Below are 15,502 nucleotides of genomic sequence, written 5' to 3'. Positions count from 1 at the left end.
CAGACTTTTTTCATCAGAAATTCCTATCGTGTGTACAAGGCATAAGGCTCCATTCACACCCATGCGTTTTTTTCATGTTTTTTGCAGAAATGCAGGACATTTTTTTAACATGGGTTCTTATGAAACATGTTCATATCAATGCATTTTTGTGTCTCTGCAATTGGAAAGGGTCAGGGATTTTTTTTAATGCAAAATTGTGCTTTTTTCCTTTTTTTGGTTCAATAGATTTCAATGGAAAAGCTGCAGAAAAGCATGTAGTGCATTTTTACAACGTTGTTTAATCTGCCCAACAACAACCCCCCCCCCCCCCCCCAAAAAAAAAGCATAAAAAATGTGAATCGATGCAAAATTGCGGTAAAAACACAGCAAAAAGCACTGCTGAAATGCTCAAAAGAAACATGCATAGCTGTAAATCGACCCCTAAAGAAATTAGCATATGCATGTTTACAAAAGCAAAGAAAAATTGTTTTGGTTATACATACTTCATTAATGGTTCAAGTGAGTCTGCGCTGAAATGCAAGGATCAGAAAAATAGGAATGGCTGCTTTTATTAAAAGTGCTAATTAAAACGACACGCATTGTGTACTTTGGGATAATAGCTCTTGGGACACAATTTCAACTTCAACTTCTAGTAACTACGGATAAAGAAAAAAAAAAATTATTTTGGCAAAACTTTTCAGAGGTGTATCCATTTTTCTTATTCATCTGAATTTTCTCTACATAGATCTGTCTGATCCATGGAAAATTGATGTAGAAATTTGGCTATTTTATAAGTGTATAGAAATCAAATCATTCTCTGCAGAGTGAATACATTTTGATGTAGTGGATTGGGTAGAAGTTTGTGTGAGCAAAAATAGCAGAAATGGTACCCAGCTTCCTACCCACCTAGTTTTAACCACTTCAGCCCCGGAAGATTTAGCTGCTCAATGACCAGGCCATTTTTTGTAATACAGCAATTTAACTGACCATTGCACGGTCTAGCGACACTGTACCCAAACAAAATTGACGTCCTTTTTTCGCCACAAATAGAGCTTTCTTTTGGTGGCATTTGATTCCCTCTACGGTATTTATTTTTTGCGTTATAAGCAAAAATAAAGCGTCAATTTTGCTACAAGTATTTTGTACTTTTTGCTATAATAAATATCGGCAATCATTTTTTTAACCACTTCAATACCGGGCTTTAAAACCCACCTCCCACCACCCACCTATTCTGGCACTTCTCTCCTACATGTACAAATCATCATTCTTTTGCTAGAAAATTACTCAGAACCCCCAAACATTATATATGTTTTTTTAGCAGACACCATAGGGAATAAAATGGCGGTCATTGCTTTTTATCCTGCACAGTATTTGCGCAATCATTTTTCAAACACCTTTTTTTTGTAAAAAAAAATGTTTCATGAATTAAAAAGTAACAAAACAGTAAAGTTAGCCGAATTTTTTTGTAAAATATGAAAGATGATGTTACGCTGAGTAAATAGATACCTAACATGTCATGCTTTAAAATTGCGCACACTCATGGAATGGCGCCAAACTTCGTTACTTAAAAATCTCCATAGGCGATGCTTTAAATTTTTTACAGGTTACCAGTTTAGAGTTACAGAGGAGGTCTAGTGCTAGAATTGTTGCACACGCTCTAACGCATGCGGCGACACCTCACATGTGTGGTTTGAGCGACGTTTACATACGTGGGCGGGACTTACGTGTGCATTTGCTTATGAGCGCAAGCTATCGGGGACAGGGGCGTTTTAATTATTATTTTTTTTACTTTTTTTTTTTTACACTTTTTTTTTCCGATCGCTTTTATTCCTATTACAAGGAATGTAAACATCCATTTCAATAGGAATAGTGTGTGACAGGTCCTCTTTAAGGAGAGATGCAATTGCGGTTTATTTACTTACGGGTACCCGGGCGTGACGTCATTACATCGCGCCCTGGCCTCCGACGGTCATAGAGATGACAGGTGACCATCTGGTCACCAGTCATCTCTATGCCTCCCATCCGGCGCATGGCGATCATCTCTCCGGGCCCCCAATGGCACGGGTGAGCCAGAAGAAGCACCGGATGCCGGTGGGAGGGGGGATGTCCCCTCCCGCCGCCTATAAGAACGATCAAGGTGCTCTAGGTGCAGGCATCATTCAGATATCCCCGCACAAAGTACAGGACGTCATATGACATCCACCCGGGATAAGAGGTCCCCTTTTTGGACGTCATATGATGGCGTGCAGTTTTGAAGTGGTTAAAAAGCAACTTTTTTCCTCAGCTTAGGCCGATATGTATTCTTCTACATATTTTTGGTAATAAAAATCGCAGTAAGCGTATATTGATTGGTTTGCATCTACAAAATAGGGGAAAACGGAAAATTTATTACCAAATACTTACCGTAATTTTCCTTTCCTTATAGACTCCATGGCAGACTACGTGTGGGTTAACCCCGCCTCCTCTCTACTGCTATAGGACCCCCTACCCATAAATTTGAGCTCACCTCCATGGACGGTGTTCCGTAACTAGCCGACTCTTAGTCCAAATCCAATATTATTGCTCATGGGTGGGAACTCCGTCTGCCATGGAGTCTATCAGAAAAGGAAAATTACGGTAAGTATTTGGTAATAAATTTTCTGTTTTCCTGACAGACTCCATGGCAGACTACGTGTGGGAAATAACTAGCCAATCCACACGGGAGGGTATGCTGAACAAAAAAAAAAAATTTCTCCGGTCAACTGACAGGATTCTTAGACCAAAATTAACAGAAGAAAGGGAAGCAGGCTCTACACAATAGTGAGACATGAAAGTGTTGATCGAAGACCACGAGGCTGCCTTGCATATCACATCAGGAGCCACATGTCGAGCCGCTGCCCATGAGGTCGCCATGCCTCTGGTGGAATGAGCCATCACCGCCTCTGGAGGAGCCAAGCCCTTTGCCCTGTAAGCTTGTTGAATAGCTTGAACAATCCAGGCTGCTATTGTTCTTGTAGAAGCACGTTTTCCTCTATTGCTGCCAGAGTGTAATAAGAACAGATGATTGGAACATCTGAAAGATGAAGTGACTCTTAAGTATTCTCTCAGAGTTTCACCCACATCCAAAGGATGTACTTCTGTGGATTCTGGAGACTTGAAAGTAGGAAGCACTATCTCCTGGTTTTCGTGAAACACGGAGGTAACTTTTGGCTTGGACCCAAGCATGGGAATAAGGACCACCCGGTCTGGAAAGAAAGTCAGAAAAGGTTCCTGACACCCCAAAAAGCTTATCTCTGATACTCTATTAGCCGAAGTGATGGCCACTAGAAAGGCCAGTTTTATTGACAAGTCCTTAATTGAAAGATATTTGTTGTTGAGAGTTGATAATGCATCAAGGACGAGTGGAAGATCCCATTTGGGGAATCTAGGTTTCCTCTGAGGCCTGAGTCTTGATGCCCCACGAAAGAACTGTCATATCAGTGGGTGAGTTGCCCATGATGTACCTGAGAATGCTGACAAAGCTGAAACTTGCACCCTGAGAGAACTAACAGATAACGGAAGGTCCAGGCCAGACTGGAAAAAACTGAGGATGTCTTGAACCCCAGGATCTCTGCATGATCTTCCTGCAGAAGTAGAGAAGTTAACGAACTTGGTCCATATTCTACTATAGACTCTGTTGGCGTTAGGCTTTCTGGAACTCATGAGGGTAGAAATAACTCTCAAAGCACACCCGAGAGACTCTAGCCTCTCCCTTTCAAGAACCAGACCATCAATCTCAGTATCGCTGGACAGGGGTGCAGGGTCACCCCCTGAGAAAGAAGGTCCGGTCTGAGAGGGAGAGGCAACGGGTCCCAGAAGCTCATCTGGATCAGGAGGGGAAACCACGGCCTGCTCAGCCAGTAGGGTGCTATTGTCACCACTTCGATCGTCTCCAATTGAAGCCTCTGAAGGAATTTTAGAATGATCGGAGGTGGAGGAAAGGCATACGCTCTGCTGAAGTTCCACTGACTCGTTAAGGCATCTACTCCAAAGGCCTGACTGCAACAGACTCGAGTGTAGTATTTGTTGAGTTTGTGGTTGCAGGGGGATGCAAACAGATCCACCTTGAGATCGATCCCCAATGACAGGATCCACTTGAAGGTCTGTGGATGCAGTGACCATTCGTTGTTGTCTAGACTGTTGCGAGACAAGAAGTCCGCTTGAGTGTTCTGCTCTCCTGGAATGAAGACCGCTGAAAGATTGAGCAGGTTCCTTTGAGCCCAGGTCAACCTGGGCTCGAACCTGGGCTCGACCTCTTGGAGAAGAGCGGAACTCCGAGTGCCCCCTTGTCTCTTCACATACGCCACAGCCGTGGTGTTGTCCATCTTGAGTAAAACAGATTTCCCTTTCAGGAGATGAGAGAAAGATTGAGGGGCACACCATGCCGCACGAAGCTCCAGAACATTTGACCCTGGAATGTGGAGCCGAGCATCCTATTTCCCTTGTGCCAGTTATTGACCACAATGAGCCCCCCAGCCCGCATTGCTGGCATCGGAGGTAACAGGCCCCCATTGGATGGGAACAAGTGAGTGGCATGTCAGCAGGTTTTTGCATTAGAGCCACCAAAGGAGACTGTTCTTCATCAATCGAGTGATCCGAATCCACTGACTCATGTCTTCCGACCTCCATTGCTGAAGGAAGCCCGCTTGGAAGGGACGAAGCCTCCACATTGCCCATTTGACCATAGGAGCTGTCACCATTGTGCCGATTATCTTCAGGCACTGCGAAGCTCTCAGGTGTGAAGAATCCAGGGCTAGGGAGATACTTTCCCGAACGACCGGGATCTTTTCCTCTGGAAGAGAGATAGTGTTCTCTATAGTGTTGAACTGAGCTCCGAGGTAAATTAGGCACTGGGTCGGTTCTAGTTGGCTTTTCTCTCGGTTTAGGAGCCATCCGAATTCCAAAAGTGTGGAAATTACTTGTTCCTTGTGGACTAGAAGTAGTTGCCTGTCTTGAGATAGAACTAGCAGGTCCCCTTTTGTTCTGATAAGGGACACTACTGCCAACAGGACTTTGGAAAAAACTCTTGGAGAGGTCGTCAGACCGAACGGAAGGCATACAAACTGTAGGTGCTCTTGACCAACCTGGAACCAAAGGTATTTGTGGAAAACTTCCGCCACTGGAACATGGAAGTATGCGTCCTTTAAGGCCTCGTACACACACGGACGGACTGTCCGCTGAAAACGGTCCGCCCGACCGTTTTCAGCGGACAGTCCGCTGCTGGATTTCTGTCTGATGGTTGTACACACCATCAAACAGAAATCCGCGCGGACACGATACGCGGTGACGTGGCCGCGACGATTACGCCGCGACGTGCGCGGCCCTGGAAGGTCAATGCTTCCACGCATGCGTCTAATCACTTTGACGCATGCGAGGGCTTTCGGCCGAGCGGACATGTACGGTGAGTCTGTACAGACGACCGAACATGTCTGACGGACAGGCTTCCAGCGGACATGTTTCTTAGAAATGCTAAGAAATTTTTTTCCGCTGGAAAACGGTCGGCTGGACAAATGTCCGCTGGAAACCTGTCCGATAGGCCGTACACACGACCGAACATGTCCGCTGAAACTGGTCCGCGGACCAGTTTCAGTGGACAGATCCGGTCGTGTGTACAAGGCCTTAGTCTATGGAGATTAACCAGTCGCCTGGTTGGACTATCTTCTGGATGGTCGAAAGTGACTCAATTTTGAATTTTTCGTGCCTTATGAACTTGTTGAGGAATGTAAGGTCTATCACCAGGCGCCAAGAGCCGTTCTTTTTTTGCACCAGAAAAAGAGGGGAGTATACTCCCTGGAATTCCTCTTTCTTCGGAACGGGCACCACTGCTCCTTGATTTTTCAGAGTATCTACGTAAGACAGTAGAACTTGTCGTTTTTCTTCCGATCTTGATAGTGTCGTGGACATTGGTCTGTGGGGAGGAATTTTGATGAAGGACCAAGTGTGGCCTGTGGAGACCGTTTTGATGGTCCAATAGTCCGAGATTGAGGCCACCCAGATGTGCCGGAAATTATGTAAGCGAGCCCCAGTTCCAGTTTCTCCTGAAATCCCGGCCTGGTCCATAGGAGCGTGCTTCCCTCGAGAGCTCTGTACTGCGCCTAAGTTGAGGTCGTCTTTGGTTAAATGGATGCCTGTCCTGGGGGAGGAACCCTGACTTCCCACCTGTGGCCTTAGAAATGGCATTATCCAATTTGCTACCGAACAACGATGACCCTTCAGCAAGGGTCAGCAAGCCAGGGGCGCAACCACAAAGCCCGCTTGGCCGTGACTGACGACAACATTGTTCTGGCCATCAGGCGAATAAGGTCAATCGATGCCTCCCCCAAAAAGGCAACTGCCAATTTGAGCTCTTGAACTGCCGATCCTTGAGCTAGATCTTCTGATACTCCTTTCAGAACTGAGTCCACATTTTCAACCCAGGCTTCCATAGCTTTGGATGTGACTGCCAGTGCCAAGGCTGGTTTGCAGGCCATTCCGGCCAAGTTATAGATCCTTTTAAGATCTTGATCTATTTTGCACTCCAGGCCATCCTTAAAGTATACTGAATCTTCTAGCGGAAGAGTGACATGTTTCGCTAGGCACATTACTGCTGCATCCACAAGAGGAGCATTTTCCAGGTGTTTAACATCCTCAGCTTTGAAAGGATAAAGTTTTGAAGTTTTGTTCAACATTGAAACTTTTTTATCCCCTTTGCTCCATTCTTCCTCAAAAACATCTTTCAGTTCGGAGGGAAGTGGAAAATTGGAACGTTCTTTTCCCAGTTGTTTGAACACTTTCCTCTGTTTCTCTGGGTTAGCAGCAGTATCCTCCAGTTTTAGGGTCTCCTTGACCGCCTTAATTAATGGGGAGACTAAAGCATAGTCAAAACCCACAGAGTAATCATCTCCCTCCGTTTCGCTATGCAAGGAATCATGGGAGGCATCATGAGGCTGGAATTGGCCGGGATCCTCCTGGGCCTCGTCAGCCAGGGAGCCAGAAAAGGTAGTGGACTGGCTCCTCGTGTGGGGGATGTCTAAATCTTTCATGGATTGTTGCACCACACGTATAACAAGAGACTCAAGATTTTGTTTTTCCGTCTCTTTCTCACCGACTGCTCGGGCATAACATGGATCACATAGCGATTTGCCCTCTGGGATTCTGATTTTACATCCCCAGCATGCTCTATGGTCAGAGCGACTATCGCGGTGGTGGTAGCGGTGACTAGAGGAGGAATGTGAGTGTCCCCTGTGATGGTGGGACCCAGACGGAGAGTCACGTCTGGTCCTGGACGATGAATGACGGTACTGCGGCCTGGCAAGGTCCCTGTCTTGTGACTGATGAACAGATCTAGCCGGGCTGTAATAAAGATAGTAAAGGCAGAAAGAAAGAGGGGGGGGGAAGGTGACCAAAACAAATTTTTAGCAATCACCATTTAAAACACATCGCACTATCCCCCTCCCCCTCCGCACATACCTTGTGCGGGAGGGCTGGCCACACGGCGGTGAAGATGAGTCCATACTGACGACACACACTGAGAACTATGTACCCCAGGGCTGGACAGGCAAAAGAAAAAAACATACCATCAGATAAAATCAATGGAATATTCCAAGAAAGGTATATTGACAGAAAATATTTCATCCTAATATAAATATATATAAATATATATACACATATATATACATATATATATATATATACATTCCATTAATTATTTATTTTTTTTTTTTATTTGTTTTAGCACCTCTCCCAACAGGGTCAGAATCACCAGCCTGCCATCCTACCTTGCCACAGTGGTACCGCACTCTGGGATGCTGCCGTACGAACGCCCACAGGTATCCCACCTGTACTGGGCTCTACAGCGGTTTAAATTAGCCGCCGGAATGACGTCACGGCCGGTCCTATCCGCGCGCCTGCGCAGAAGGGACCAATCCCGCCGCGCCTGCGCAGCCTCCCGTCGTACAGCGCATGCGCGAGAACCAAGCCTCGGTTTCATTGCGGCTTCTGCGCATGCGCGGGCGGCCGAAAAAAACGGAAGGAGTGAGTTCTCTGGAACGCAGAAGCGTTCCACATGCCGGTAACAAGAGAAAAAAGTAAAAAGAGAACCCAGGACACACAAGACATATATAAACTGTCTGCCATGAAAAAAGGAGAAATTTCTTCAGACCTTGCCAGCCGGAGGCTCCTGTGCTCGACATCCAATCCACTATTTTGGGCCACATCCCTTCCACCATAGGGGTATTATCAGCCTTATATACCACTCACCCGCTCATAGCAGGGCCCTGGGTGCACCTCAGAAAAAGTACCATGTATCCAAATCCTGGACATCGCACAGAATTGCATGATGTAGGGTCCACGTGAGGAGGACAAAAAAGGAACACCGTCCATGGAGGTGAGCTCAAATTTATGGGTAGGGGGTCCTATAGCAGTAGAGAGGAGGCGGGGTTAACCCACACATAGTCTGCCATGGAGTCTGTCAGGAAAGATTTATGGCATTTTTATAAAAAAAATTTTTTTTTACTAGTAATGGCGGTGATCTGCGATTTTTATCAGGACTGCAACATTATGGCGGACAGATGGAACACTTTTTACAAATTTTTGGGGCTGTACAGGGGTGGCATGAGGCTGTTACCGGGTCAAATACAGCCATTTTACACCGCTTGAATTTAAAGATACATTTTATGATGTATTATTGACTACATAGCTATATTAATTTGTGTCCTAACACAAAAATATAGGACATAACACTTGAAAAATCAACAGGTGTCCCAACTATATAGCAGAAATATTTTGAGCTATACCATAATCATATTTAAAGAGTAATGCCGCGTACACACGATTGGAAATTCCGACAAGAAAACCGTGGATTTTTTTTCTGACGGAATGTTGGCTCAAACTTGTGTTGCATACACACGGTCACACAAATCTTGGCGGAAATTCCAAAAGGTCAAGAACGCGGTGACGTACAAGACGTACGACGAGCCAAGATCAATGAAGTTCAATAGGCAGTTTGGTTCTTCTGCTTGAATCTGGGCGTCTGTGTTTTTTTTGCGCGGAATTGCATATAGATGAGCGGATTTTCCGATAGGAACTTTTTCCGCCAGAAAAATAGAGAACCTGCTCTCAATCTTTTGTTGGCGAAAATTCCGACAGCGAAAGTCCGATGGAGCATACACACAGTCGGAATTTCCGACCAAAAGCTCACATCAGACTTTTCTTGTGTACGCGGCATTACTCCACTTTTGTTGAAAAAAAACTTTCCCCTCTAGGTGATCTATGTACATTACATTGCTTTTAACAAACTTTGTTGCAGATTCCTACCTTTTGTTTTTCTGAAGAAATACCTGTGTGTTTGTCTGTGTCCATGTGGTAAGGCAATTTAATGGGAATGTTTTTTTTAATTATCAACCAACTGCTTCACCTGCAGGGCAGTATTGGGAAAAAAATTGCAGGGTCTGCATTCCTTTAGACGTGATTTCCCATTGGGAGCATCTGACCAAAAATTAAATTTTTGTTGCAGGGGATGCCTGATCCCATACACACTATTAGATTTTATGCAGATTTTTGTCATCAGATTTACCAAAACCATATACAGGAGGTAATATGAGGTCAAACCTTAAGGCCGCGTACACACGGTCAGTCCAAACCAATGAAAACGGACTGAAGGACCTTTTCATCGGTCCAAACCGATTGTGTGTGGGCCCCATCGGTCAGTTATCCTTCGGTCAAAAATTTTAGAACTTGCTTTAAAATTGAACCGATGGACGCCTAACCGATAGGTCAAAACCGATGGTTAGTATGCAAAAGCATCGGTTAAAAACCCGCGCATGCTCAGAATCAAGTCAACGCATGCTTGAAGAATTGAACTTCATTTTTCTCTGCGCGTCGTCGTGTTTTACGTCACGGAGTTGGACTCGATCAGTTTTTTAACTGATGGTGTGTAGGCACATCAGACCATCAGTCAGCTTCATTGGTTAACCAATGAGAACGGTCCTTTGGACCGTTCTCGTCGGATGGACTGATCGTGTGTACGCGGCCTAAGAGTTTCAATTTGTATGAAATCAGGCAGGACCATGCACTACATGGTTTTGGTAAATCTGAAGACAAAAATCTGCAGAAAAACAAATAGACTGTATGGGGCTTTAGTGTAGACTTCTGGGAAATTCAGTGAGGCAATCGCACAAGCAGTTTAACCACTTCCATACCAGGTACTTACGCACCTTCCTGCCCAAGCCAATTTTCAGCTTTCAGCACTGTCGCACTTTGAATGACAATTGCGCGGTCATGCTACACTGTACCTAAACATTTTTTTTATAATTTTGTTCCCACAAATAGAGCTTTCTTTTGGTGGTATTTGATCACCTCTGCGTTTTTTATTTTGAAAAAAATAAAGTTTTTATTTTTTTCTGTAAATTTTTTTGTAAATAAGTACGTTTTCTTCTTCAATTATGGGCACCGATGAGGTGGCACTGATGGGCACAGATAAGGTGGCACTAATGGGCACGGATGAGGCGGCACTGATAGGCAGCACTGATGGGTACTCATAGGCGGCACTGATGGGTACTTATGGGTGGCACAGATGGGCACTGATAGGTGGGCACTGGGCATGGATGGGCACTGAGGGGTGGCACTGGACACTGAGGGGTGGCACTGATGGCATTGCTGGGCATCACTTATTTATTTACTAATTTTTGACAGTGCCCATGTTGCCAGTCAGTGCCCATTTGTGGGCACTGATTGGCATCTATTGTATTTTTTTTTTACATGTGGATAGCCATGGGGATATACCTGGCTATCCACATGTTGCCCCCTTCCCTGGTGGTCCTGGTGGTCCAGTGTGGGCATTTTTATGGGGTAGGGGGAACTAGGAGGGATTAGACAGTTGGTAGTCGATACAGGTTGAGGGGTAGCCAATGTTAGGAAACCCGGTAGACAATTAGAAGGGTAGAGACCCCCGAGAGGGGTAAGCCCAAACAGAATCTACATCGGCGGGTCTCCCGGCCTCCTCGTCTCTCGGCTTTTCCTTTTCTTTTTTTATCTTTTTCACTTTCTTGATAATTCAAATGGTTGATGTATTGGTTGATGGTATAACAAGATGTGATTATTGTGAATGCCCTTAACGTGTATCTGTTTATCTTTTTGAAAACAAATGAAATAAATATATTTAAAATAATACAGGGACACAGGATCCCCCCTCCCTGTGTCAGAACTAAAATAAGCCTTGTTTCATAGTAAAACACAACTGAGATATGCCTAACGATCACTGGGTGCCAGAGGACATCAAGTCCCCGGGACCCGCAGATCGCAAAAGCGGCTCACTGGGGGCTTGCATGCGCCCCCTACAGGCAGAAAATTTATCGGTATAGGATGGAAGCGCGTTATCTGGAACGGTGTTCAATTGCTGGTATAAGATGGAAATGAGGCTCCCAACACGTGGGTCTTTTTTACAAATACGTTCAAATTGCATCATCTGACTGAGGAATGGCATATAAAAAAAAAAAAATGTAGGTAGCTGAATAGTTCAGATCTTTGAAGGCCATAGGTCTCGCAAAGGGTAGGGAATGCATGCATAGAATTATTGGCGACCAGCTTGTGAAATCTAATTAGATTAGCATCAGGCGTGGCCATGAATGCCGTAGGGCAGGGGTTTCCAAACTTTTTTCAAAGAGGGACAGATTTGATGAAGTGAACATGCGTGAGGGCTGACCATTTTGCACGAAATTCTTTGAACCATTAAAATTCGGTCTAAGTGTGTTCATCAAAGCACTGATGCCCAACAAGAATTCTCTTGCCTTTGTGGCTGTGTGTGGTGAAGAGATGAGCTTGGGTGTGTTATTTGGATATACCGTATTTAATGGCGTATAACATGCACCTTCACTTTAAGAGAGATGTTTTAAAATTAAGAATTGTGATGCAAAATAAGGGTCAGTGACCATCAATGCAGCCTCACCCTTGACATGAATGCAACCTCTGAATGAAGCCTCACCATTGCCACGAATGCAGCCTCACCATTGCCATGAATGCAGCCTCACCATTGCCATCAGTGCAGTCTGATCGAAGGGGGGGACAGGGAAGGAGGCGAATGAGTGCTAAACAGATTACATACAGGAGAATCTCCTGTTTGTATGGCGGACTCTTTAATACAAAGCCCCGCCTCCTATGATAGACAAAACAGCTGTCCAATGGCAGCTCAGGAAACGGGACTTCCTATTACAGACGCCACCTAGTAAAGAGGAGATTCCCTTGTATGTAATCTGACGGCACTCATCCCGTTCCCTCCCTGTCCCCTCCAAGGCAGCACCGATAAATACAGATATATATCCAAATTACCAGGGGGGCCACATTAAATCAGAACGCGGGCCGGACTTTGGACATGCCTGCCGTAAGGGAATTCCCAGGCTGGGTAAAATGCCAGGTTCCTAAGGAAAGAAAGGATTTGTCCCATATATGTAAGAAGGTAGTGCAGCGCTACAATAATAGTCCAAATATAAATCATCCAGGTGATCCTTATATAAGTGACTGGTAATCAAAAACATGCAGGTGATGTAGCGTGGGATAGCTGGAGACCTCCACCAACAATAGCAATGGCCGCTCACCTCACTGAAAATAAAATACGCTTTCCCACATGGGTAAATCCAAGGCACATATGAGCATAATCCAAGCAGGGGAAAAGGAACATCTCAGGATGAATCAGCATGGATAGCAGGCATGGGATCCAAAGTTAAAAAGAAGACAGAACATAGTGTTTCTCCGCAATAACAATAGTAAAATTTAATAGTGTTGTAAATGCACTCACATAAAAGGCACTATATCCAGTGGCAGGAGTAAAAAACAGACAATCAGCACAGTCCGATGGCAGCGGGTGACATCACGTGCTTCCCTACCGAATGTTGCGTCCCAGGGGCAGGACTTCTTCAGCGGATGTAAGGAAGAGGAGACGTTCACCCTAATAAATACATGACGGTTGCTATAGTGAACTAGACGCCGTATGAACTACAGAGCGGCGAGCAGGACAAAAAGGTCTCTAGCTACGGAGCGCAGTGTGGGACATAGAAGATCTCCTGCTACGGAGCGGCGTATAGGACAAAAAGGAAGATAAGGCTAACCATTGCAATTGAATGAATACCACTCAATGCAATAGCACTCGGCCGCCACTTGAACCAAAATTCAGCATATAGAACACACGGCTCTACAGCTACAGGGCGCGGTGGAGGACCAAAAAGGTGACCCAAGTGCAATGTGCTGGATAGCCATGATAACAATACTGACGTGGAAAACAATACTAACCAGCAAAAAAACTGGTAATGCAGGGAACAAATATAATTGTTAATCCCTAGTAAAATGATAATATGATAACAATATTGTAAATAAATGTGCAAAAAGGAATATACTTTTAAACACATAGAAAAAAATTCTATATAAGGACTGCATAACCATGCAGACCAGTAGTACACGTGAAGTCAGCCGCTGTCAATACCGGACATAAAAATACATAACATAAAAAATAAATTATAACAATAATAATACAAATATCAATAAATAATGTTTAAAAAGAGAGAAACATAATATCAGCGATCAGATATGAAACAGTTAATATCAAAGTCCACGTTTAAGCCCATTGGGACAGAGAACATGGGTCTCATGAATCCAATAAGATTCCTTTTTACTCAACTGTCTGATGAAATTACCCCCCTCCAATGACGGTTGACTTTCTCCAGTCCCCAAAAACGCAAACCTTTAGGATTTTTCTGATGGAAATCTTTAAAGTGGCGGGATACATTATGTGTGGTTTTCCCTTGTTTAATGTTATTAACATGTTCAGCTAACCGTTCATGTAGGGGTCTGGAGGTTCTGCCGATATATTGGAGGCCACAGTCACATTCTAACATGTAGACGACGCCTACGGTGTCACAGGTAATGAGCTGTTTGATATCATATTCTTTATTTGTGGCAGATGCAACAAATCTTTTCCTCTTTTTCATATTCACCTTAGAATGTTTGCAAGGGACACAAGGTCCACAAGCATAGAAACCCCCCAAGAATTTAAACATTCGGAAATAACTGGGGGATCAAGCACACTCGGTGCTAATCGATCCCTAAGAGAAGGAGCTTTCTTATATACAAATTGAGGTTTGTCTGGTAATGCAGGTCCCAATATCTTATCCTGTTTCAGAATAGACCAATTTTTTGCAATGATCCGTTCAAATTTTTTATGTTGGACATTATAGTCCAAGATCATTCTGAAATTATTTTTGTCATTAATGGGCCGAATATCAATAGCCACACGATCGGAGACAAGGACGGCTCTGTCCAACCGTTGAACCTGTCCAATCTCCATCTCCAGACTATCTTTATTATACCCTTTTTGCACGAATCTGTCAGCCAGAACTCGTGATTGATTGACAAAATCGGACTCGGTGGTGCAATTGCGACGTAATCTAATAAATTGACCTTTAGGAATATTACATAACCAAGATATATGGTGACAGCTCCCCAATGGTATATATGCGTTACGGTCTGTGGGTTTAAAATAATTGGTAAGTTTAAAGTGGTCCACATTTTTGACTATAGTGAGATCTAAAAAAAACAATTTTTTCATAATCGATAGTCCATGTCAATGTTATATTTTTATTATTATTTTTATAGAATGTGACTGTGGCCTCCAATATATCGGCAGAACCTCCAGACCCCTACATGTACGGTTAGCTGAACATGTTAATAACATTAAACAAGGGAAAACCACACATAATGTATCCCGCCACTTTAAAGATTTCCATCAGAAAAATCCTAAAGGTTTGCGTTTTTGGGGACTGGAGAAAGTCAACCGTCATTGGAGGGGGGGTAATTTCATCAGACAGTTGAGTAAAAAGGAATCTTATTGGATTCATGAGACCCATGTTCTCAGTCCCAAAGGGCTTAACGTGGACTTTGATATTAACTGTTTCATATCTGATCGCTGATATTATGTTTCTCTCTTTTTAAACATTATTTATTGATATTTGTATTATTATTGTTATAATTTATTTTTTATGTTATGTATTTTTATGTCCGGTATTGACAGCGGCTGACTTCACGTGTACTACTGGTCTGCATGGTTATGCAGTCCTTATATAGAATTTTTTTCTATGTGTTTAAAAGTATATTCCTTTTTGCACATTTATTTACAATATTGTTATCATAATATCATTTTACTAGGGGTTAACAATTATATTTGTTCCCTGCATTACCAGTTTTTTTGCTGGTTAGTATTGTTTTCCACGTCAGTATTGTTATCATGGCTATCCAGCACATTGCACTTTAATGGGACACCTTTTTGGTCCTCACTGCGCTCCGTAGCTAGAGACCTTTTTGTCCTGCTCGCCGCTCTGTAGTTCATACGGCGTCTAGTTCACTATAGCAACCGTCATGTATTTATTAGGGTGAACGTCTCCTCTTCCTTACATCTGCTGAAGAAGTCCCGCCCCTGGGACGCAACGTTCGGTAGGGAAGCACGTGACGTCACCCGCTGCCATCGGACTGTGCTGATTGTCTG

Source organism: Rana temporaria, chromosome 1 (genome assembly GCF_905171775.1).
Source record: "Rana temporaria chromosome 1, aRanTem1.1, whole genome shotgun sequence".
NCBI classification, from domain to species: domain Eukaryota; kingdom Metazoa; phylum Chordata; class Amphibia; order Anura; family Ranidae; genus Rana; species Rana temporaria.
Note: the sequence above shows the minus strand (reverse complement) of the source record.